The sequence below is a fragment of the Rattus norvegicus genome, chromosome 15 (assembly GCF_036323735.1).
Source record: "Rattus norvegicus strain BN/NHsdMcwi chromosome 15, GRCr8, whole genome shotgun sequence".
Lineage (NCBI taxonomy): Eukaryota > Metazoa > Chordata > Mammalia > Rodentia > Muridae > Rattus > Rattus norvegicus.
The window spans coordinates 83,482,153-83,508,429 of NC_086033.1; the positions used below are offsets into that span (position 1 = coordinate 83,482,153).

At 42.0% G+C, this 26,277-nt stretch overlaps 1 long non-coding RNA gene across 3 annotated transcripts in view; it reads left to right on the forward strand.

Annotated features, from left to right (window-relative positions):
• The window catches only part of LOC134482159 (uncharacterized), a 36,013-nt gene extending 11,219 nt beyond the window's left edge, over positions 1 to 24,794 (forward strand). For 2 of the 3 annotated variants that reach the window (XR_010058221.1, XR_010058220.1), the window contains one exon: positions 24,217 to 24,794. This is a non-coding gene — a long non-coding RNA (uncharacterized LOC134482159). Of the gene's footprint in view, positions 1 to 19,091; positions 19,203 to 24,216 lie in introns of all 3 variants that reach the window. The other variant, XR_010058222.1, reaches the window with a different exon arrangement.
• Positions 24,795 to 26,277: the final 1,483 nt, after the last annotated feature.

Sequence of the window (26,277 nt, forward strand, 5' to 3'; positions counted from 1 at the left end):
AAATCCAGCCCTACAAAGGATAATAGATGGAAAACTCCAACACAAGGAGAGAAAGTACACTGTACAAAAAGCAAGAATGCAATCTCCTTGCAATGAAACCAAAAGAAGAGAGACACACAAACATAATTCCACCTCTAACAACAAAAATAGCAGGAAGCGACAATCACTATTCCTTAATAGCTCTCAACATCGACGGACTCAATTCCTCAATAAAAAGACATAGACTAACAGACTGGATATGTAAAGGGGACCAACATTTTGTTGCATACAGGAAACACACCTCAGAGACAAAGACAAACACTACCTCAGAGGAAAAGTCTGGAAAACAATTTTCCAAGCAAATGGTCTCAAGAAACAAGCTGGAGTAGCCATTCAAATATCAAATAAAATTGACAGTCAACCAAAAGTCATCAAAAAAAAAAAAATAAGGAAGGACACTTCATATTCATCAAAGGAAAAAATCCACCAAGATAAATACTCAATCCTAAATATCTATGCTCCAAAAGCAAGGACATGTACATTCATAAAAGAAACCTTACTAAACCTCAAAGCACACATTGCACCTCATACAATAATAGTAGGAGATTTCAACACCCCACTCTCATCAATGGACAGATCATGGAAACAAATTAAACAGAGACATAGAGAAACTAATGGAAGTTATGAGCCAAATGGATTTATAGAACATTCCACCCAAAACAAAAGAATATACCTTCTTCTCAACACCTCATGGTACCTTTTCCAAAATTGACCATATAATCAGTCACAAAACAGGCCTCAACAGATACAGAACGATAGAAATAATCTCATGCATCCTATCAGATCACCATGCACTAAGACTGGTCTTCAATAACAACAATAATGACAGAAAGCCCACATATACGTGGAAGTTGAACAATGCTCTACTCAGTCACAATTTGATCAAGGAAGAAATAAAGAAAAAGACTTCTTATAATTTAATGAAAATGAAGATACAACATACGCAAACTTATGGGACACAATGAAAGCAGTACTAAGAGGAAAACTTACAGCTCTCAGTGCCTGCAAAAAGAAACAGGAGAGAGCATATGTCTTCAGCTTGACCGCACACCTAAAAGCTCTAGAAAAAAAAAGAAGCAAATATACCCAGGAGGAGTAGAAGGCAGGAAATAATCAAACTCAAGGCTGAAATCAACCAAGTAGAAATGAAAAGGACTATACAAAGAATCAACAAAACCAGGAACTGGTTCTTTGAGAAAATCAATAAGGTAGATAAACCCTTAGCCAGACTAACTAGAAGAAACAGAGTGTATCCAAATTTAAAAAAAAAATCAGAAATGAAAAGGGAGACATAACAACAGAATCTGAGGACATTCAAAAAATCATCAGTTCCTATACAAAAGCCTATATTCAACAAAACTGGAAAATCTGGAGGAAATGGACAATTTTCTAGACAGATACCAGGTACCAAAGTTAAATCAGGAAGAGATAAACAATCTAAACAACGCCATAACTCCTAAAGAAATAGAAGCAGTTATTAAAAGTCTCCCAACCAAAAAGAGCCCAGGTCCAGATGGGTTCAGTGCAGAATTCTATCAGACCTTCATAGAAGACCTCATACCAATACTGTCCAAACTATTTCACAAAATTGAAACAGATGGAGCACTACCGAATTCCTTCTATGAAGCCAAAATTACTCTTATACCTAAACCACACAAAGACCCAACAAAGAAAGAGAACTTCAGACCAATTTCCCTTATGAACATCGACGCAAAAATACTCAATAAAGTTCTTGCAAACCGAATCTAAGAATACATCAAAATGATCATCCATCATGATCAAGTAGGCTTCATCCCAGGTATGCAGGGATGGTTCAATATATGGAAATCCATCAACATAATCCACTATATAAACAAACTCGAAGATTAAAAAAAAACCTAATTATTCCATTAGATGCTGAGAAAGCATTTGACAAAATTCAACACACCTTCATGATAAAAGTCCCAGAAAGATCCGGAATTCAAGGTTTATACCTAAACATAGTAAAAGTCATATAAGCAAGCCAATAGCTAACATCGAACTAAATGGAGAGAAACTTGAAGCAATCCCACTAAAATTAGGAAGTAGACAAGGCTGCCCACACTCTCCCTACTTATTCAGTATAGTTCTTGAAGTTCTAGCCAGAGCAATCAGACAACAAAAGGAGATCAAGGGGATACAGATTGGAGGGGAAGAAGTCAAAATATCACTATTTGCAGATGATATGATAGTATACTTAAGTGACCCCAAAAGTTCCACCAAAGAACTACTAAACCTGATAAACAACTTCAGCAAAGTTTGTACGTATAAAATTAACTCAAACAAATCAGTAGCCTTCCTCTACTCAAAGGATAAACAGGCTGAAAAAGAAATTAGGGAAATGACACCCTTCACAATAGTCCCAAATAATATAAAATATCTTGGTGCAACTTTAACCAAGCAAGTGAAAGATCTGTATGACAAGAACTTCAGGTCTCTGAAGAAAGAAACTGAAGAAGATCTCAGAAGATGGAAAGACCTCCCATACTCTTGGATTGGCAGGATTAATATAGTAAAGATGGCCATTTTGCCAAAAGCAATTTACACATTCAATGCCACCCCCATCAAAATTCCTACTCAATTCTTTATAGAGATAGAAAGAGCAATTTGCAAATTCATTTGGAATAACAAAACAACCAGGATAGCAAAATCTATCCTCAACAATAAAAGAACTTCTGAGGGAATCACCATTCCCTGACTTCAAGCAGTATTACAGAGCAATAGTCATAAAAACTATTGTATGTTATTGGTACAGAGACAGACAGATAGACCAATGGAATAGAATTGAAGACCCAGAAATGAACCCACACACCTATGGTCACTTGATCTTTGACAAAGGAGCCAAAACCATCCAATGGAAAAAGGATATCATTTTCAACAAATGGTGCTGGTTCAACTGGAGGTCAGCATGTAGAAGAATGCAGATCGATCCATTCTTATCACCCTGTACAAAGCTTAAGTACAAGTGGATCAAGGACCTCCACATCAAACCAGATACACTCAAACTAATAGAAGAAGAAGTGGGGAAGCATCTCGAACACATGGGCACTGGAGAAAATTTCCTGAACAAAACACCAATGGCTTATGCTCTAAGATCAAGAATCAACAAATCAGACCTCATAAAACTGCAAAGCTTCTGTAATGCATATGACACTGTCATTAGGACAAAACGACAACCAATAGATTGGGAAAGTCTTTACCAGGCCTATATTTGATAGAGGGCTAATAGCTAAAATACCCAAAGAATACACGAAGTTAGACTCCAGAGAGCCAAATAACCCTATTAAAAATGGGGTACAGAGCTAAACAAAAAATTCACAGCTGAGGAATATCAAGTGGCTGAGAAGCACCTAAAGAAATGTTCCAGGTCCTTAGTCATCAGCGAAATGCAAATCAAAACAACCCTGAGATTTCACCTTACACCAGTCACAATGGCTAAGATAAAACTCAGGTGAGGATGTGAAGAGAGAAGAACACGCCTCCATTGTTGGTGGAACTGCAAACTGGTACACCATTCTGGAAATCAGTCTGGAGGTTCCTCAGAAAATTGAACACTACAATGTCTGAGGACCCAGCTATACCTCTCCTAGGCATATACCCCAAAATTTCTCCAGCATAAAACAAAGACACATTCTCCACTATGTTCATAGCAGCCTTATTTATAATAGCCAGAAGCTGGAAAGAACCCAGATGCCCTTCAACAGAGGAATGGATACAGAAAAATGTGGGACATCTACACAATGGAGTACTACTCAGCTATCAAAAACAATGACTTCATGAAATTCATAGGCAAGTGGATTGAACTAGAAAATATCATTCTGAGTGAAGTAACCCAATTACAGAAAATACACTATTACACTAATTGATAAGTGGATATTAGTCCAAAAGCTCGAATTAACCAAGATGCAATCCACAGACCACAGGAAGCTCAAGAAGAAGGACGACCAAAATGTGGATGCTCCCACTCCTTCTTAAAAGTGGGAACAAAAATATCCATAGGAGGGGATATGGAGGCAAAGTTTAGAGCAGAGACTGAAGGAACAGCCACTCAGAGCCTGCCCCACATGTGACCCATATATATACAACCACCAAAACTAGATAAGATTGATGAAGCTAAGAAATGCATGCTGAAACGGACCGGATATAGATCTCTTCTGAAAGACACAACCAGGGTATGCCAAATATAGAGGTCAATGCTAGCAGCAAACCACTGAACTGAGAACAGGACCCCCTTTGGGGGAATTAGAGGAAGGATTGAAAGAGCTGAAGGGGCTTGCAACCCCATAAGAACAACAATGCCAACCAACCATAGCTTCCAGGGACTAAACCACTACCCAAGACTATACATGGACTGACCCTGGGCTCCAACTGCATATGTAGCAGAGGATGACCTTGTTGGGGCACCAGTAGAAGGGGAAGCCCTTGGTCCTGCCAAGGTTGGACCCCCAGTGCAGGGAAATGTCGGGGGGGGGCGCATTTTGGTGGTCAGGGGGGTGTATGGGGATAACATCATTATGGGGGAGGGGGAGGGAATGGTGGCTTATGGATAGGAAACCGGGAAAGGGAATAACATTTGAAATGTAAATAAAGAAATATATCCGATAATAAATGTATGAGAGAGAGAGAGAGAGAGGGAGAGAGGAGGGAGGGAGGGAGGGAGGAAGAAATAAAGAAAGGCACTTCGTTGCTGCAAAAACGGGCGTGTAGGAGTGGGGTGGGTAGACTCTGCCCTACCTGGGTCAAATAGGGCAGAAAAAAAACGCACAGGGTTATGCGGCTGTTCTCGGAGCTTCCAGGGAGTCAGTTAACGGCTACCTCTATAACAGACCCTGAGGACCCTGAGCGTCAGAGCTGTGTTGGCATTGACCACTCCTATGGCTTTGCCTCACAACCCTGGGCATTAAGGAGGAGTGAGACCAGAGCTTCCACCTGGATGACTCCCGGCCAACGGCCCTAAAGCCACACCAGGTCTGCCAGACGAATCACTTGCCTGAGATTTCTAAAGTTTTTGAAGTATCCAACTGAGATTTATTATCCTCTGGGAATAGTTGATTTTGAAAATCATAAAAGAAACAAGGAAAAACAACGGCCGAGGCTGTCACCAGACTAGGTATGCAAGGTGATTTTTCCCAGAAGAGAGTTCTAAGAGTGGGAAAAGGTCGGTGAGAGGCGCTCTATGATGGTAGAGGAGCAAGGAATGCTTGAATCCGCAACCCTTAAGTCTCCTCCTTGACAGGGACAGTTCTTTTAATTTTTTTTTTTAATTTTTATTTTTTGATAGTCTGATTCACCCTTTCAGCTTTTCTTGAGGACTGCAGATACAAGGTTAATTTCCACAAGAAGCCAGACTTCTCTTACTGTCTTACACAGACCTCAAGGATGTTCGCTCATGGGCTTTTATAAAGGAGGTTTTGGTGCTATTGTGAACAATCACAGGACTCTGGAACTAGATTCCCGGTATCCCGGCTAGCACAGGCAGTGCTGAGGGTCCTAAAGCGAAAAAAAATGTCCTCTGCTACTCTAACTAAAGCTGCGTACCCTTCACTTTATCCTGCGGGGTTTCCTGGACATGTATCGATGCTCTGGGGTTAATCGGTCTTCCTCCATAAAAACACAGAAATGACCTACAAAGCCTAATTGCAGAAGAGAATGCAGGGCCATTTTATCTTTAAGGAATGCTTGACTTTCTGGAAAACTATAGAGCTGGAGGGGTGGTGGTGGGGGACCTCGTTCTCCTGTAATAGGCCTGAGGGGCACAGGCTGAAACTGTGCCTCCTCAACTCTTCCTTCCCCTCTCTGTGTCCCAGGGAGGAGTAGTGACTGCTCCGAGGCCCCGCCCTGTGGCTTTTACCGCAGCACCAATGCTGCTGCCCCCATAGTCACCTTCCTGACTTGGAGGCAAGTTAGCGACAGTATCTCTCTCACCTGTCCACTGGATGCTGGGCAGTGAACCCAGACTGGTGGCATCCCGTCTGCCTTCTCACCCTCGCTTTGGACCAGGACTAATCCGGAGAGAAGTTTTGGGCGCTGCCTTGGATCCCAAGGATAGAGGCAGAACTTTTCCCCCCGGCTTCCTGCACGGGCTCACCCTATCCCCAGAATCACTTATGAGAGTCTCCAACACCACCAGATTCCTCCTATCCCAGCTCGATACCCAAACTCAGACTGGAACTTCATGAGCACATGAACCAAGAGACTGCTGCTATTCACTACAGTCAAAGGCTTGGGGGCCGGAGTAGAAGGGGTAGTCGAGGAAAGACAGCGTCAAGTAACAAAGCACAATTGGAGAGCCGGTCATTGCAGTTCACAGGGCACTGCCATGAAGACAAGAAAACCAAAGCACAGACCTTCCTGTCCTCAGGCTCCCAGGCAGGAGAGGCATCCTGACTGCTGGGACCGAATGCTGTGCCGGCAGCCTCTCTGCAGAATCTTCATCGCTCTTCAGACTCTCTCTTCACCCACGTCATAGAGGAGAAAACAGTAGACAGAACTGCTCCCCCATCCCTGCGTACCACGTGAAGCCACCGGGGCTCGCAGGAAGCCAACTCATCTGTCCTCTGGTTTATGGACCTTTCTGAGAGCTTCCATGGTCTATACTCTATCCTTCATTACTTCCCACCCTTCCTTCCCAGCGGAAGCAGAGAATCTGGATTCACTAGCCTAAGGCCAATGAGCAATTTCCTCAGAAAGCATATCACTCCCTCAGCATGGCGGAAGATGCCTCTCAAGTTCACTTAGATTCTCAAGTACATGGGGCTTAATTCAAGGGGTGGGGGATGCCCGAGTCATGCAGTTTATTTTTAAAGACTTGTGTGTGTGAGTGTGTGTGTGTGTGTACATCCATGCATAGGAAGTTATGCATGTGTAAGTAGTTGGCACACATTTGTGCATAGGCAGAGAGGCTGGAAGAGGGTGCTGGGTGTCCTCCTCCACCATTTTCTGCCTGTTCCTCTGAGGCAGAGCAAGTCACAGTGATCCTCCTGTCTCCGGCACACTCCAAGTGGGGTTTCAAACCTGCAGGGCTACACAGCTTCTTAATGCAGATTAAAAAAAAATGCTAGTCCTTGTGACTGGCATTGAGTGTTCTTAGCTGCAGAGGTCTCTCTCCAGCCTATTGTTTTCCTATCTGAAGAGAGGGGTTCATGTCTAGCCTCAGGCTAGCTGAGGATGAGCCTCCTGTTCTCTCCTTCCAAGGGCTCAAGTGACAGGTTTGTGTCACCACATTCAGTTTTTTACAGTACTGGGTACTGACCCAAGGGCTCTGTGCATGTTACTGAGTTACACACCAAGCCTCACCGTATGGTTTATACTGGCTGTGTGGGCCTTGCCGAGAAGGCCAAATACCATGTAGCAGAAGTTTCCTACTCAACCCTAACCAACCAATGAAATAATATATTTTGCAAATAACCTATGTGGTCAGATTTTTCTTAAATGTTGAGGTTTTGTCTTCATTTCTCAGTAAGACACAGGAAAATGTCACAGTTAACATGATACACCAAAATCACCTAGGAAAAGGCGACCTCAACTGAAGAATTGCCTTGATTGGACTAGCCTGTGGCCATGTCTGTGAGAGGATCCAGCCCACTGTGGGTGGCTCCATCCCTTAGAAAGCGGTCCAAGACGGTGGTCCTGAGCTGTATAAGAGAGCCAAGCAGAAGGGGAGGGGAGTCCTGCTTTGAGTTCCTTGACTTGTTGTCAACTGCACTCTGTAAAGGTAAATCAAACCTTTCCTACAAAAAAAAAAAAAAGGAAGAAAGAAAAAAAAGAAAAGAAAATCTAGACACGTGCACCAGGAGTAACCCTATCTCTCTGTGTACCTGCGTGTGGACTCATATATACACTCACACATTTATTCTGAGGATCTGTACCTCTTACAATCACTGGCTAATAAAAGTATTTCTATTACCTAATCCTCAATATTGCTTACAAATATCTTTTGATTTAATAGCGTATAACTAAACAGTCAAAATGTATTTGGCTATTCTATCTAGCAGCATTAAAACTAAAGAGGAAATACATAATTCTCTACATATTTGGCAATCAAACCTGAACTTTTTCTTCCTATTTCTGAGCTTTGTCTTGAATCAGGGTCAAAGGTTAATAACAGACATCCCCAAACACATTTTAAACCTATGTGAAAACATAATGTAATTCTTTTCCTTAACACACATGTGTCTATGAACTGTGTGTCTTACAGCAAGTAAGCAAAGAAAATCCCTTGAAATTTCAAATCTAAAAGTAAGGCTTTTAACTGGAACATGCCCCCCCACCCCATTTTTAAAAAGCAATTGCTATAATTATCTTGGAATTTTTTCAAAGAACGACTCCTTGAAAATTGTTAGGTCCAGATTGTAACATGAGTATAAAGAAGGTACTTAAAAGGCATTAGTAGCCTGCAAAGCATGTCTAAGTTAAAAGGAGAGAGGTTGAAATGGCCAGAGACCTTTAAATTAAAAAGAGCATTAAGTAGACGTCTTAACCACAGAGTTATAAATATGTCAGAAGGACAGACTTTCCCATTGCCCGACAGGCACAATGATTGGGTCATGATGTGGACCTCCACTGAAGTCAGTTAACCTATGTGTAACCCTGCAGTTCCTGTCAGGAGTCATACCTGCTCACAAAGGGTACGCTAGGTCTCAGATCTACAGCAGCATGCGGCCAGCATTGTCACCCCCATCTGAGGAGTCATTCTTGGCTGCAGCGATGTAACAAGTTTGATAGCCCTATAGTGGGGATGCCTGTCAAACTAGGAGGAGAAAAACAGACCAGCAACAGTGAGATTTAAAGACTTAAGGAGCACTAAATTAGAATCTAGTTTTCATTTCTGGGCTATGAATGAAGATCTCATGCTTTTTTTTTTTAATTTCATGTAGGTTTTCATTTAAAAATACTATTTCCTCTTAGTTGTCACATTCTCTTGTTACAGTGTATGTGTAAAAATCAATACACTAAACCTTTGCTGTGTCTTATTTGATCCCCACAACAGCCAGGAAACTCATTCCATGTTACTTCCTTTCCTAGTTTCTAAGGAAGAAAGCTGAGAGCTACAGAGGTTGCCTTGTTTTCAAGGTGACTGACAACCTGACTAGCTTTCACACACCATAGGAACACATGTCTGTGTCTATGACTGTTTCTAGAACGACTGCGCAGGAACAACAGCCTTCCCTGGACTGAGGCTGAATAAACAAGGGATTCGGGATGCTCATCCACATCCATGGTTCTCTGCACCCTAAGCTGATGTCCTTTGACCATACACACCTTCGCTTCTGCCATTATGCCTTGCCAACTGCCTTAGTCTCCAAGGTGGACTCCATCCTCCAATCAGGAACTAACATAAGCTCTTTTAATCACAACCAAGAGCACAGTAACTAATAGAGTAACGCAGTAACTGCTATGCATTGGTTAGCATTTTGACAACTAGACACAGATTAGAGACATCTGAAGAGGGGTCTTCAGTTGAGAAAACAGAGCATCAGGTTGGCCAGTAGGTAAGACGGTGGAATAGTTTCTAGGTGGAAGAAACTAGGCCACTGCTGGCAATATTACCCAGAGGTAAGTGGTCCTGGGTTAAATAAGAAAGCAAAGTAAGTCAGGCATGGGAGCAAGGCAGTAAGCAGTGCTCCTCCTCGCGCTGTCTGCTTATGTTCCTGCCTTCGGGTTCCTTCCCAGCTTGTGTTCCTGTCTGGATTGCCTCAGTGATGACACATGACTAGGATGTGTGAGGCAAATAAGCCCTTTTCTCTCCTAGCTGCTTTTCACCCTGTGCTTTGTCATGGTAATAGAAAGCTAATGAGGACACTGTCTATAAGAAATGAAACACCAATCAATTTGCTGTCAGCTGACCAACTCCAAGGAGCATTCTTATCACGGTGACTCCTCTGTTGACAGACGGTGTAGGTAACTTGCTCTTAAGTGTTGGAGATTTACCAAGGCCACAGACTTTGTGCATATTGAAGTGTGTGTTTCTGCATCTTGACACATTCTTTCCATTAGACTAAATTGTCAACAAGGGTTTCTCTATTTCCCCATGACGGTTCCTGAGTAGTTTCAGGGAAAAAACGATTACTTAGTTTCCCCCCTTTTCCTTTAACTAGAACCCTTAACTTTGGTCTTTTTTATCTGTTTTAGACATTGTGCCCTATAAATGGAATAGCAATGTTATTCATGTAATACGTTATGGGTTCTGGAAGGCAGGGCCACGTGGTACATAATCATTCTCTAAACATGTGAAACTAGTCCCCACTTCAACTGTACTTTTTAATATTCTTGGAGTCTTTATCCCAGGCTGTTAAACTGTAAAATATTCCTTGGGAGAGTAAGCACTGCCCAGAAAACCTGCCCCATTCCTCTGGCCCGCTGACTGTCACACCTGCAGTCTCACCTTGGGTTTCCAATACGTCTTTCCCAACCACGTGTTCTACTGACAGCCTTTTCTCTTGTGTCCTGAGAAGATAGTGGAAGTCCTCGGAAGCCAGTTGCCCTGCCTCAGACAGCTCACTCTTCCCTGGGCTCCCATGATAACCTGTTAGTGCTCCTTTCTGAGATCAAGTCCTCTACTCTCTGCATTAAAAAGAGTCCTCATTTTCTCACCGGCTCGCAGGTTGTAATTGTTTCCTGGCTTCTGCACCAGCAGTTTCTTCTTCTCCACTGAATCACTCCCATCAGCATGCAGTGAGCTATAATTTATCCAGCTCTAGAAGCTAATGCAGAAACCATTCTCCTGACCACGGGAATTCTTCCAGCTCCCACCCCATTTCTGTGTGATTCATATTAATAAAAATGTGCCCGAATAGAAGTTTCTTACCTGTACTACCCAAACTCTTGAACCAAATTCACAGTGACTTTCATCCCTGCCTATATGCTAACTCTACACTGGTTCAGATCATAAAGAAACCCAAAGCATGACTTAACCTAAACAAAATGTTCACTCTGCAATATCGTGTCCCTATGCAGCAGTTAGTCAGGTCAACAAGGCAAGGCTAAAACTCACTAACTTGTAATAAACGGAATTTAATATTTTCTTTCTTGGTTTCCAGAACACTCATTTGTTCTATTCTGCCCCTTCCCCCTTTCTTCCTCTCTTTCTCTTTTTTGAGCATGCTGATTAGGCTGGCCCTGAACTCTTCAATTTAAGCCATCCCCTGCCTCAGCTTCCAGGCCACTGAAATGACAGGTGTACCTTCGTATCTAGATCTCTGCTTACATCAGTGTTGGAGTGCATGTGATCATCTCTGCCACACCTCTCAGTATAGGTAAAGTGCTCTCCAATGGTCCAGTCATAACCAAACGGCTCCCTGGAGTGTTTGCAATCCTATTCCTACTGCTATATCACACTCACACTGCCTTCTACCCACCACTGTCTCTATGAATTTCTTGAACAATCAGGGCTCCTACCTTGTTCTTTCAGCTTGTTGTTTGCTGCCACTCCACACACGCCTATCACACACCCTCCCCTTCTAGGATCTGCTTCTCTCATCAGCAAGGCTTTGGTGGACAATCACGTGAAAGGAGGAAGCTCTTCTTCACTTCATTCCGTGTCGTAGTTGGCCTTCTGCTGCTATGACAGAACACCTGAGACTTGGGGATGGGTAAAGAAAAAAAAGAGCCATGTTTGGCCTTCCACTTCTGGAGCAGAACACCATCACTTGCTTGGCTTCCAATGAGGCCTCCATGGTGTTTCATCGCCCACTTCCCATGGGAGGGAGCACAAGAGAAAAAATGATGGGTAGTCTCACTTTTTGATAACCTGTTCTCAAGGTATTAATCTGACCCAATGAAAAATAGCCCTAGCCCTCAAGAAATGCATTGGCTTCTAATAGGTTGTTGGATTATCAAAAGATTATCCCTGCTCATGTGGCAATGAAATATGAGCCTGAGTGTCTGAAGGAACAAATTCAGAGCAGAGCATATTACCTTTGCTTTCTCCAAGTTCGCCCCATGAACAATAAACATAATCTGTTTACACTTTGCTAGGTCGTGATCTAGTAAGACAAATATTTTTTGGCTTATATTTGCTCCACGATCCATTCACATAATCCAGAGGAGTTCCTGGGATATCTAAGGACACATTTATTCTTTCTTTCTGTTTGTGTGTGTGTGTGTGTGTGTGTGTGTGTGTGTGTGTGTGTGTGTGTGCACATGTGTGCTTCCTCCCATGTTGTTTATTGATCAGGAACCACCCTCTTTAATTTTTGAGATACAGTCCTTGTCACCGAACAAGGGCTGGCCAAGTAACCTAGGCTGCCTGCCAGGCTAGTGATCCCCAGGGATCTGCCTATTTTTGCCTCCCAGTGCTAGATTACAAGCATAGACCACACAAGGCCTTTTTCATGGGTTCTGATCGTGCTTAGGTTCTCGTGTTTACCTTGCAATTACTGTAGTGAGAATCTTGGTTTCTTTAAAAACCCAGCTATGCTATGTAATTACGGGTTTTGTCTTAATCCCAGCCATGGGATGTGAGGCTGCTTCAGCTTGTGCACAGCCACTAACTGTGATGGTCTCATGTTCTAGTGGGGGTGTGACTTTTGCCCAGCTGCAGATAGTTTATGTTCGGAGTTCTGGGGACTCTGGAGCAGGTATAAACGAGAGAACCTTGAGAGGGTCTATGGTAGCTGCTGGTTCGTACTGCTGTGTAGGCTATTGCTAAAGTTCTGGATTGCTGGATTGCTGGATTGCTGGATTGCTGGATTGCTGGATTGCTGGATTGCTGGATTGCTGGATTGCTGGATTGCTGGATTGCTGGATTGCTGGATTGCTGGATTGCTGCATTGCTGGATTGCTGCATTGTTGTTTTGCTGGATTGCTATTTTGCTGTTTTGCTGGTTTGCTGGTTTGCTGGTTGGAGATATTCTGAGGACAAAGATTGGACTTGCTCTAGGGAACTAGAAACCCTAGTTAGCAAGAAGTAGTCTAAGGAGGTCTATACCCCCATTTCCCTCTAACCTTCTTGCTCTCCTATCTAGTGTTGGGAGTTGGAAAGGATTATAGTAGAATAATAGTTGGAAAGGTGGTAGATATAAGAAGCCAATAAAGTAACCCAAAAGGTACACCTACACTTTACTAACCACACTAGTTCCCCAACCTCCCTCTCCCCAATCCACAGACAAGACTTTGACTTGCATCCCCTCTAATTCAGCTTCCTTGGTGCTAGGATAATATCTATGTATTGTTATGCCTGGAATGAATTAATTCTTGAATGGATGAGTAAACAGACACCTACTATATGCTCAAAGAATACTCCCAGTTCATAAAATCTCATATGCTCATCCAAAGAACATTAGTATTTCAGTATGAGGAACTTCTCTCCACAAATATGATTAAATATTTAGGAAGGAGAGACAGTCCTGTAATGTTCAAATGGAGAAGTCTCTCTACACCTAGGTGATGTCAAAGGAAACACTAAGACATTTTAGGTATGAAATAGTTGAGTCTATGAGTACTCCAGTCAGAAAACCCATTTGACAGGAACTACCCTCCGACGACATAACTCACACCTCATACAGCAATACCAAGAAGAATGCTGCAAGTAACATTTGGGATAAAACTGGCTCTAACAAATCAAAAACACATAAAGAATGCCTGCGGAAGACAGTGATGAGGTAGATTATTACGAAGTAAAGATCAGTGTATTCTAGGAGACTGGAGGGGCTCACTGATAATGTAGATGATTCGTGTTTGCCAGTACGCTTCAAGCAATTGGTCGGCGGCCTGGCTTTAGAGTATAAATTGATGACCTCAACAGCCCATCCCTTAACAGAGAAAAGCAACACAACCAGGCTCTTACTGGGATGAAAATAATCTGAAAACTGACACTGACACTGACAACTGGCCCTTGTCTTCCAGAGCTACGTGGAAAAATGTGATTTCTCAAAACAGGTTGCTTGACACAAAGATTAAGAAAACTTTCACATTATTTACTTGCCAATGTTGCAAATAATTTATGCACATCTCAGAGCTCAGATGAGATTGTTTTTCTTTTAAGCAAAATCACAACCCAAATACATGTTTTCAAGAGTGTTCGCTACCAAGATATTAGTCTAGACCTTCAGAATTTTACCCACCTACAGTCCCACAGTTGCATTGTTAAGACAAAGGCATTTTAGTGGTGCTTTTTGTGCTACTGGATTACATGCTAACACATTTAAAAACGTCTGCTCTTTACAGGAATTTCAAATACCTTTATGTAGATACAATACAAGACATAAGATCAAATACAAGGAGAAAGACATATTAGTAATAGTAATATGTAGTAATAATAAGCAGAAATATATAACGTATTATTAATAACTAACAGCTATCATTAATTAAATTCTTATTTGATGCCTGGTAGCCTTTCCACAGCATTGGTTTCTCCATCTGTCTGTCTGTCCTTCTCCTTCTCCCTGCTCTCTCACCCTTTCTCTTTCTCTAGTCAGTTCTCATGAACCTAAATATAACCTTCTCTGCCTCCTCCTTTCTTTCCTATGCTGTCTGTTAACATCTGTTCAATGCTCTTAACATCACGGCTTGGAGTTCCAAACATCACTCTCAGGAGATCACGGTTCTGACTTGCTCCAAGTCTTGTCTGTGGTTTGAATTAGTTCATGGCTCAAGTATGCTTTGTGGGAATGGAATCCTAAACATGCCTCCACAAGTCATGGTCTAAAATTTACAGTCCCTAACCTAGGTGGTCAAGATTCTAACACTGCTTATTTCTCTACATGCAAAATAAAGTCAGTTGTACAGTTCACATTTTTAAGTATTCGTGCAGTAGTTACTGTTCTTGTTGCAATTGTTGCAATGTAAAGCAACTTATGGAAAGAAGAGGGTTCGATTTTAATTTTATATATATGTATAAAATTATATACATTAGCAATATATATGTATGTATATGAGTACACCTATGCACATACAGAAGCCAGAGAAAGATACCAAGTGGCCTGTTCTCACACCCTTTCCTTATTCCTTTGTAATAAGGTCTCTGCCTAGACCCGAAGCTTATGTTTATTGGGCTGGGGTAGCAGATAGCAAGTCACAGTGATCCTCTTCCCATGAGTGCCCAAGATGTCAGGGTTACAAGCCTATATGGGCACACCTAGATTTTTATGAAATCAAAACTCAAGTCCAGATGCTGTAAAGCAAGCCCACTGAGAAATTTCTCCAGCCTCAGGAAGCATTTGTTTTGGCTCATAATTGGGGGGAACACTCAGTCATTGTGGGGGAAGACATGGCTGCAAGGTCAGGCAGCTGGTCAGTCATATTGCATCACAGTCAGGGGTCACAGCAATGCATGCTAACTGGCTTTCTTGTTTTTTATGCATCCCAAAACCCCAGCCTATAGAATGGAGCCATCCACTATTAGGGTTGTTATCTTAATTAACATTATCTAGACAATCACTTCCTGGTATGCCTAGGGGCTTATCTCTTTAGAAACTCTCTATTCTCTCAAAATGACAATATTAGCCACCAGCACAGTTCCCTTCCTTCTTTCTCTGCTGGAATAATCTGTTTGGAGGACAGTACAGTTGCTATTGTATTATCCTTATTTTGGTTCAGGACTGGGGCCTGAAGACTTTCTCCTGTAGGTGCTGGTCTCCAGGAAGACTAGGTTCACCTTTGGTAGGTAGTGCTTGTAGTAGAGCCAAGAGTTCTGCTGCTGATTCTACAGTTCCTCTGGGACCTCTGGGACACACACTTCTTTTTGTTGCACTTCTGTGCTCATGGAAGTTGTTTTTTTTTTTTAATTGTAGTTTGAATCAACATTTTCCTCAACTCATCTTCTTCTTCTTCTTCTTCTTCTTCTTCTTCTTCTTCTTCTTCTTCTTCTTCTTCTTCTTCTTCTTCTTCTTCTTCTTCTTCTCTTCTTCTTCTCCTCCTCCTCCTCATCCTTCTCCTTCTCCTCTTTCTCCTCCCTCTCCCTCTCCCTTTCCTCCTCCTCCTTCTCCTTCTCCCCCCCTCCCCCCTCCCCCTCCTCCTTCTCCTCCTCTTCCTCCTTTTTACCTCTTTGGGTGCTGCACTGGAAACTTACTCTAAACACATCTCCCCAAGATCTATCTTGGGAAAAAGATGTATGTTACTCTGAGAAGCTCCCTAAAATGAAAGCTCTATGCTGCTTCACATTCTTCTTTGGAATGTGCACTGCAAATTAATGCAAACATCTGGGCACCTATATGATTTAGACATAATTTCTCTAGATCAGTTCATTCTGATATATAATTTTCCCCTTATCACTGGGAGAAGAAACCTGGCCTATAATCATTCTATAGAGGGTTCTATAAGACAGTTATTGCATGAAAATATGACCTGGCTCAGGCATGTTCTGAAATTTTTATTAACCTGCATGTTTTTTTTCTCATGAGATCTACCAGTTTTTATGAAGTAAATAAGCTTTGCAATATTTAACACAAAAAGCTTTGTATAAGTCTGTTTTTAAGTCTTATAACCTCCTTTTTCTAGAAACTAGTATTTATTCATAATCCATTGCTGAAAGCCTCACAAGAATGGGAGATACCAGAGGAGGAAGTAGAGAGCAGTCCAAAGTACTGCCCAGTTCAGATTTAGTACCACCTTAGAGAGTCAACACTATATCACTTGTTAGAAGGCCAGGCCAGGCCAGGCAGGACTATCTCAGAACTCCTCTAGGCCCAGTTGGCTCAGCTAAGGAGAGGAGATCTGCAGTTTAGTTTTTCTGCATTGTTTTTCACAGCTTGATGCATCCTTGTCTCACCTGGGTTACTCAGATTAGATTGTCCTGTAGGGACATCTATAAGGCATGGTCTTAAATCCTGATTGATAACAGAGATGATTGGCCCATCTTGGGAAATAGCATTCCTAGGCAGGTAGTCCTGGGCTGTAAAAGAAAGAGAGCTAAGAGCCAGCTCAAAGGTGTGAGAAAGGGAGAACTGGCCCCACCTCTACCCTGGGCAGTGCAGGAGAGCTGGCCCCTGTGGTGTGGGGTAGGGAGAGCTGTCAGCCTGACCAACTCAGCTACCTCCCAGGCCCAGATTCAGGGCTTTCATGTGATTCACTCCAGCATCTACCCAATCTAGGAACTGCTGGAGCACACGAAGGGGCTGGTCCTTCAGAATCAAAGTTGCAAGATCTCCATGACATGAGATAACAACAGGATATGGGAGAAAAATCCCTCTTGAGGACACAGAATTGATAGCATAGCAGAAGACAGAGGCCTCAAACCAGACCAATGACTCACTGCAATGAACAGATACAAGAAAAGCTATTTAGGCAAAAGGGTGTACTGTATGACACACTGTGACACATTGCAGCATCCACAGTGAGATATTTTGGGGAGGGAGGTTGCAAGGGTGAAGGGCAGATGTGGAAAGACAGGAAGATGAATGGGTTTGGAGTGCATGATGTGAAATTCACAAAGAATCAGCAGAGAGTTTAAAAAAATAAAAAATAAAAAAGCTAAGTATGAACCAATGAGTGAGTCAGAGTGCGAACCAATAAGCAGCATCCTTTCATGGATTATGCATCAGTTCTTGCTGAAGTTTCTGTTTTGACTTCCCTTAATGAGGGACTATGACCTGGAGGTGTAAGCCAAATAAATCCTTCCCTTCTCAAGTTGCTTTTGGTTGGTGTTTTATGAGAATAACAGAAAAACAAAACTAGGAAGCAAAGCATGGCTAAATTAAAACTGTATAGATTCCCCTCCCTGTGGGAAAACACCACCTCTGCGCCAGCTCATAATGAGAGGGCTGGTGGACTCCTAGACTTCATGACTTTTAACAACATCACCACTGAAGAACTGGCACGCTCTGACTAAAAGGGCAAAGAAGTAATAATATGTAAAAGAATAGTAAAATCCTCTCCCAAAAGAACATATTTTGTAATATTTCCTAATATTCCTGGAAGAAAGCACGAACCAAAGATTAAGAGCCAGTCCAACTGTCTTTCAGATGTAATGGAGCCCTCGGTTCAGGCCTGTAATGGTCCGAGTGAGAATGTCCCCCATAGGCACAGATATTTGAATTCTTGGGTGCCCAGTGGTCATGCTGTTTAGCGAGGGTTAGAAGGGGTGATCTTGTTGGAGGAAGCATGTAGATGTAGAGAGTCTAAAGATGTCCAGCCACTCCCAGTATCACATTTCCGGCTTTTTGTGGTTGCAATTTGAGGGGTGATTTCCTGTCTCCACTTCCTGCCACTGTATCAGCCTCTTCCTGCCGCACCCACCTGTGTATCAATATGAAGTTTTATTCTTTTAGAACTGTAGGTTGCCTTGGTCGTCATGGCATCATAACACAGTGACAGTGAATGACACGCAAACACAAGGCACTTCTTTTGTTTTTCATTTTCTAACAGGGTCTTGCTATACATTTCAGGCTGATTTTGAGTTTAGATCTTCTCACCTCACCCCTGAGTCCAGATACCACAAACACATGCAGTTGAGGAACTTTTGCCTTAGGAAAACACCAGGACTATTGTTTCCATTGTCTGCAGGAAATTCCTAGAGACAGCTCAGAACTCTTTGGCTGAGGCATTCTCAAGGCATTGAATCTTTTCAAGAGGATGGGAAAAGTAATTCAAACATGACGGTACAGAGACAGAGTAGATGTATATGGTGTGTCTCCATATTAGTAAAGCATAGGCTGATAAAAATTTAGACAGAAGCGGGACAGGAGAGTGGATTTGTTGATATTTCTTCTGCACTATTGAGTTTAGAGATCGCTCTGAAATCTGAAGGACCAAGTGAAGGACTATTAGGGCATATAACCATACTTTCAATCACTAAAAAGGATAATATAAAAGAGGGAAGCAAGGGAAGGGGGGGGGAACAGGAAGCACACTAATTTTATTATTACTTATTATAAAAAGCTAATAGACACTACCTAGATAAATGGAAAGCTAGGGTATTATATTGTTATAATTATAAAGATTCCCCGGCTGCTATACAGAAATACAACATTCCTAAATAGTAAGAGAACCGAACAAACACACAGACACAAGTAAAACAAGCCCTAGACTTAATGGCTTAAATTACCAATAAAACGAAAAGGACAGTATTGTATTTAGTGCCTCTGTTTCCCCATTAGGTTATAAGCTACAGAGAAATGAAAACAAAAGAGTGCTTAGCCATGAAAATACATTTCCATCTACCATAGAGGGCGAAACGGAAGTGATAAATGCCTAGAACCACAGACACAGTAAGTAGAAACTAGCTGAGCAAATGGTAGCATTAAGCTCTCTGTCATCTAAGAAAGAGACCATTGTGTTTCACTCTGAATTGAAAGACAAAGATCTCTGATTGTTGTTGTTTCTGCTGTTTGGTTTGTTTGGTTTTGATTTATTTTGTTTTTGGGGGGTATTTGTTTATTTTTTGTTTTTTTGTCTTTTTTTTTTTGAGTCAGAATTTTTCTGTAACGTTCTATGTAGCTGCATTTCCATTTTTCAAGACTATGGGAACATTCTTAACTGACTGTCCAGGAACTCACTCTGTAGACCAGGCTATCCTCACACTCTGAGACCCACATGCCTTTATCTCCCAAGTAGTAGGATGGAAGGTGTGTGAAACCACTCCTGGCTAGACACAACACACACACACACACACACACACACACACACACACACACATACACACACATACACACACACATATACACACACACATACACACACATACACATACACACACACACATACACACACATACACACACATACACACACACACACATACACACACACATACACACACATACACACACATACACACACATACACACACATACACACACATACACACACATACACACACATACACACATACACACACATACACACACATACACACACATACACACACATACACACACATACACACACACATACACACACATACACACACATACACACACACATACACACACATACACACACATACACACACATACACACACACATACACACACACATACACACACATACACACACACATACACACACATACACACACATACACACACACATACACACACATACACACACATACACACACACATACACACACACATACACACACATACACACACACACACACGTATGTACATAATACATGTGAGACAAACAAAAAATTACTCAAAGGTAAATAAAAGATTGGCTCCAAATGTTTAATTACAGGAGCCAATGGGCGACATTCTCTACCCAAACCATCATTAAAAAAAATAAAAAGTAGAGAAAGTTGGGTCATAGTATCAGAGAGAATGGGTTTCAATTCAATCAATATTAAGTAAAATTAAGATAGTTCACAATTCACAGCAGAGCTAACAAAGTGTGGATTATTATGCACCCTACCCCAACCCCTAAAGGAACAAAATAGGAATAAAGGGCAAACTTCAAAAAGATATAAGAAGCCATAGGCAGGAGAATGATTGGGTACATCAGACTTTTGTCTTCCCGTATTAATGCACTTTACATGTCAGTACAGCAGGCAATGGGTGCCTACATTAAGCGTTGCTTTGAAATGTGTCTGCGAAGATATTTCTAGGCTAGAGTGACTGTTGCATGTGTGGACGCAGGGTATAGTGCCCTGGCATAGCGGTGATGGGCATTAGCCAATCCTTGAGGGCCAGCATGGAACAATAGACTATGGAAGGAAGAAAGCCTGCTTCCCACTGCCTCCTAGCGGAAGCTGCTGCGTCTATGGCCTCCTGCCCTAGGACAAGAACTGTCAGCCCAGGCTCCTGCATTTCTCAGGCTCAAGGGAATATTCCCCCAGTTTCCCAGAGTTCATCTTGCAAATGGCAGATGGTGTTTTTTTTTTTTTTTTTTTTTTTTATTAACTTGAGTATTTCTTATATACATTTCGAGTGTTATTCCCTTTCCCGGTTTCCGGGCAAACATCCCCCTCCCCCCTCCCCTTCCTTATGGGTGTTCCCCTCCCAACCCTCCCACCATTGCCGCCCTCCCCCCATAGACTAGTTCACTGGGGGTTCAGTCTTAGCAGGACCCAGGGCTTCCCCTTCCACTGGTGCTCTTACTAGGATATTCATTGCTACCTATGGGGTCAGAGTCCAGGGTCAGTCCATGTATAGTCTTTAGGTAGTGGCTTAGTCCCTGGAAGCTCTGGTTGCTTGGCATTGTTGTACTTTTGGGGTCGCGAGCCCCTTCAAGCTCTTCCAGTTCTTTCTCTGATTCCTTCAATAGGGGACCTATTCTCAGTTCAGTAGTTTGCTGCTGGCATTCGCCTCTGTATTTGCTGTATTCTGGCTGTGTCTCTCAGGAGCGATCTACATCCGGCTCCTGTCGGTCTGCACTTCTTTGCTTCATCCATCTAGTCCAATTGGGTGGCTGTATATGTATGGGCCAAATGTGGGACAGGCTCTGAATGGGTGTTCCTTCAGTCTCTGTTTTAATCTTTGCCTCTCCCTTCCCTGCCAAGGGTATTCTTTTTCCTCATTCAAAGAATTCACAGCTGAGGAATGCCGAATGGCTGAGAAACACCTAAAGAAATGTTCAACATCTTTAGTCATAAGGGAAATGCAAATCAAAACAACCCTGAGATTTCACCTCACACCAGTGCGATTGGCTAAGATCAAAAACTCAGGTGACAGCAGATGCTGGCGAGGTTGTGGAGAAAGAGGAACACTCCTCCATTGTTGGTGGGATTGCAGACTGGTAAAACCATTCTGGAAATCAGTCTGGAGGTTCCTCAGAAAATTGGACATTGAACTGCCTGAGGATCCAGCTATACCTCTCTTGGGCATATACCCAAAAGATGCCTCAACATATAAAAGAGACACGTGCTCCACTATGTTCATCGCAGCCTTATTTATAATAGCCAGAAAATGGAAAGAACCCAGATGCCCTTCAACAGAGGAATGGATACAGAAAATGTGGTACATCTACACAATGGAATACTACTCAGCTATCAAAAACAACGAGTTTATGAAATTCGTAGGCAAATGGTTGGAACTGGAAAATATCATCCTGAGTGAACTAACCCAATCACAGATGGTGTTTTTGTTTGTTTGTTTGCTTGTGTTTTTCACACTGTAGTGGTGTTTTGACTGCATGCATCGCTCTGTGAGGGTGTCAGATCCCCTTGAACTGGAGTTACAGACAGTGGTCAGCATCCGTGTAGGTGCTGGGAGTCAAACTTCTAGAATAACAGCCAGTGCTCTCTCTTAACTGCCACCTCTCAAGACCCAGAAAATGAATTTTGACAAACAGAAATTAAAGAAATATTCTTTGATCCCAAATAACTAAAAATCTAGATGTAGTTTCTTTCTACAGTCATTTACTGGGGGCAGCATAGATTGACCCCAGACACTTACATTTAGTATCACTGAACAACAACACTCCTGGTCTTCTTTGATTATTTTTTTAATTATTAACTTTTTAGTTTTGATAATTTTGCACATGTATTCAATACATTGGTCATCGTATTTAAGCACATTACCTTCGTATGCTTTTTTAAGTAAAATTTTGTTTTTCTGGTTTATATTTATTAGCACCATAAAATTATTTCAGAAGCTATAACTTCTCGAATGTGCTTCTTATTTACTTATTTACTTGGTATTAGCCTCTACTAGCTATCCCTCTGACACACATAACTTGTATCTTGATGTCTTAACATAGCCACTGTCATTTATGGTGGATTGACATACAATGACACAGCTTATTATACCACTGTCAGGAACCTAGGAGAAGCCTGGCTTGGCAGTTATGGCTTCAGGCCTCTGATGCGTGTGGACCCTGATGGCTAGTAATCCCCTCTAGATGTCTTCAGTCACACAATGACAGACCAGCAAGAGAACTGCCTGGAACTGGATCAAGTAGAGCCCCTTTGCACTGTTCTGTTGCTATGTTATCAGGGCCAAAAGCAACTTGAAAAAGAAAGGGTTATTTTGTATAACATTCCAAAGTCTATAATGTGAGAACAGCGTAAAATGGTCAGTGGAGCAGGAATCAGAGGGATCACATTTTATCCACACACAAGAAAGACAACAGGATATGGGTCTGGGCTCAAATCCTATTCTCAATGATGTACTTCTTCCACAAGGCTATGCTTCCTAGAGGGCCCACAACGACTTAAAATAGTGTCACCAAATGAGCATGAGGGTTCATATACAGGAGCCTATGGGTGACAATTCGTACTCAACCCTCCCCCTCCCCAGCATTTCTTTCCTAGATCTGAGTCTTTTTCCTGTTGTGTGTTTCCAGTTTGTGAGCTTTGGGATACTGGACTCTGTACAAAGCAAATTAGGGCTCCAAAGCCCAGCTCAATTTGGAATCAACTGGGATCAGCTCACTTTTGTCATCTAATCGTAGAAGCCACAGTAGCATCTGTCCTAGGACCCAATCAGCTGTAAAGCCCCATCTAAAGCCAAAGGCAGGGACAGTGACTCCAATTTTTGATAGGGTAATGGAGGTAAACGTAGAGCTCTGGAAAAGCATTGCGATCAGAAATATTATTCCAATCATCTGTCAAACATTTTCCATGATGTTCTATGTAGCTGCATTTCCATTTTTCAACACTATGGGAAAATTCTTAAATTTGTTAGTCCATTCTTTTGTTCATGTTACTAATGTGACAGATAGCCTTGTTTAAATCTCTGGATATATGTGGAGAAGTTATGCCTCTTAGGAATAGACACAGGAACTCCTGTATCATGGCATCTCCAGGTGTTCACCATCGAGCCACCGCATCAAATTGTCTTCCACCAGAATGAAATCAACTGTGCCTCATTAAGGAGCAACGTATCCGTGTTGGTTGCTTGACAATTATCCTGCTATCTGTGACTGACTTATACAACATATTCTCCAATGGAAACAGCAGCCTTTAAAATGAAACAAATTTTTCTTTCTCCCTCACTCTGCACTCACGTGTCCAGAGGCGTGGGGGTGGGGTGAAGAATCGCTTTTTCACTGAGTAATATTTTGTCGCATGACAGAGGGTTCGTCTTGGTTGTAGACATCTGGAATTTGAGATTAACCCTTCTTAAAACCTAAGTGGCTTTCATTTTAAGGTTAATGCTCCCATTACGAAAATGCATAATGAGCAGAAAGCAAACATTTGAAGGTGGCATTCAGTTTTTTTTTTCAAATCTGTTGTCTCTTTTACAAATAGTTATTATTTCAGAATGAAAATATATAAATGTAAGTATCCATCCCTGTAACCTTTCTTCCTTATAAGATTCCATCTTTTCTTTCCCCTCAGTTTTTCATCCTAGCAGCCCTGGTTAGTTCTTCATTGGAAGAAAACTACTGCCTACAGAAGGGATGAAAAAAAGGAACGAGACATTAGCTAAGAGCTTGGAAACGTCAACAACGTTCTCCAGCAGTATCCTCAAGCAAGTCTTGTGTTGTTTGAAGGGAATACAAGCGTGATGTTTGCAGGTCTAGGATAGTGATGAGACCTGCTCTGAGAGTAAGAATTTGAATGGACACCTGTCTGACTACAGCCCCTGCAAGGTTTTTTTATCCTAAAACTAAAAACAGTGAATTAAGGTTCTCCCTTAATTCCTAAAAAAATGTTCAACATACAGTTGAAAACTCAAAAAAAAGATACAGAAAGAATTCTCTGGAAATGTCACTCTGGAGATTGATAGAATGTTCAATATTTCTATTAAAGTTGTTATCTGCATGTGTGTACAGGGCAGTGTGTCATATAAACCTATTTTTAATGAGACTATATGTACAGTTTTTTATATCCTTTTTCACTTTGCCATGAATCACTTTAGTGATTTAGAGAACGTTCCAAATCAATGAATAAAGATAAATACTTTTAAGGGCCTACTACTATTATCTGACTTTATTCAATGGCTATTTGGTTTATTAGAAAATCTGAAAGATATGTAAGATGATGTAATCAATACTCTTGTATGTGTTCTGTTTCTTGTCTCCTAAATTATTGTTCACTGACAGATTTTTAAGATGAAAATTCTTGGACTTAAATGCTTAACCAGTGGCTTGCTTACAGCTTAAAAATCCCTAGAGCAAGGGTGAAGTGACTTGCACAATCAAACTGCTCTATGGATTAGAAGATGATTATGTGGACAACAACTGTTATATTTAAATCATGTGTCTTCTGGACCTGTGACTTAATTTAAAGGGAGGAGTGCAGGGGTGGGGATGTTCAGTCCTATCTTTTGACCACATAAGGTTAACAGGCCACATATAGGGACAGACATAGGCTATGATCTCAGCAGGGGCTCATGACATGGGAGACTCAGATACTAGGACATGGCAAGAAAGGAGAAACTCCAGGTTGTGACAGGACATGGTAAATTTATGGTCCTGATTAGCATCATCATTTTGGTTTCCCATGGATCCATACCAAAACAAAACAAAAGAAGCAAGCCCCGGCCCAAATGAAGCTGTACTTCAGCCCTTTCAATTTCTGAACAGAGGAGCTGAGGATGGATGGAACTCGGTTGATTCAGTGTTTGCTTAACGTGTTCAATTGTGTGGGTTCGAGACCCAGCACTGCAGAAAGAAAGCTAGGGTGGTCTTATAACCTAGGGAGGTCAGAACAGGAGGATCAGATGTTCACATGTATCCCCAGCTGTGTAATGAATATGAAATATGCTGGGGCTATTTGAGACTTTGTTTCTTTGTGTGTGTGTGTGTGTGTGTGTGTGTGTGTGTGTGTGTGTGTGTGCATGTGTTATGAGTAGAGAATGTCAACCTGCTTGGACAGTTTGAGCCATGGATTTTTTGATCACCTTGGATCTTGTATGAGAGAGAAAGTTTCTGGCTATTCTGTATTGAGGGCTAGTGTGTGTGTGTGTGTGTGTGTGTGTGTGTGTGTGTGTTGGGGGACACTGTCTCTTCTGCTGCACTTTTTTAGCTTATTATTATTCTATTTAAACTGTTATAACTTTTAAATCTATGTTTCTCATTAACATTTCCTTCATTGTGGTCCCCGTAGAATTAATAAGGTACAGCTTGAGCATGGGTAGAAGAGGGCGAGGGAGACATGTTGGGGAATTCAGGAAGGGCCCTGTGGGAGGTCTGGGACCTTGGCATCTAGAGGTCAGTGTGAGGGTAGTGACCTGTGAAGTCTGTGGCTGCTGAGTGAATGAAGATGGGTGTGGCCAAAGGATGTTCAGCTGGATTCCTTCTCAGCCACTCTGTGAGGATGGAGGTCTGGGTTTGTACGATGTGTGGACACAAGGATCTAGAAATTAGGGCCAGTGCTGCAAATGTGGGCAACAGGAGTTCAGGTGAACCGAGGCTCATGGGATCTCTTCCTCATCTCCTGGCCTTCCTCAGGAAC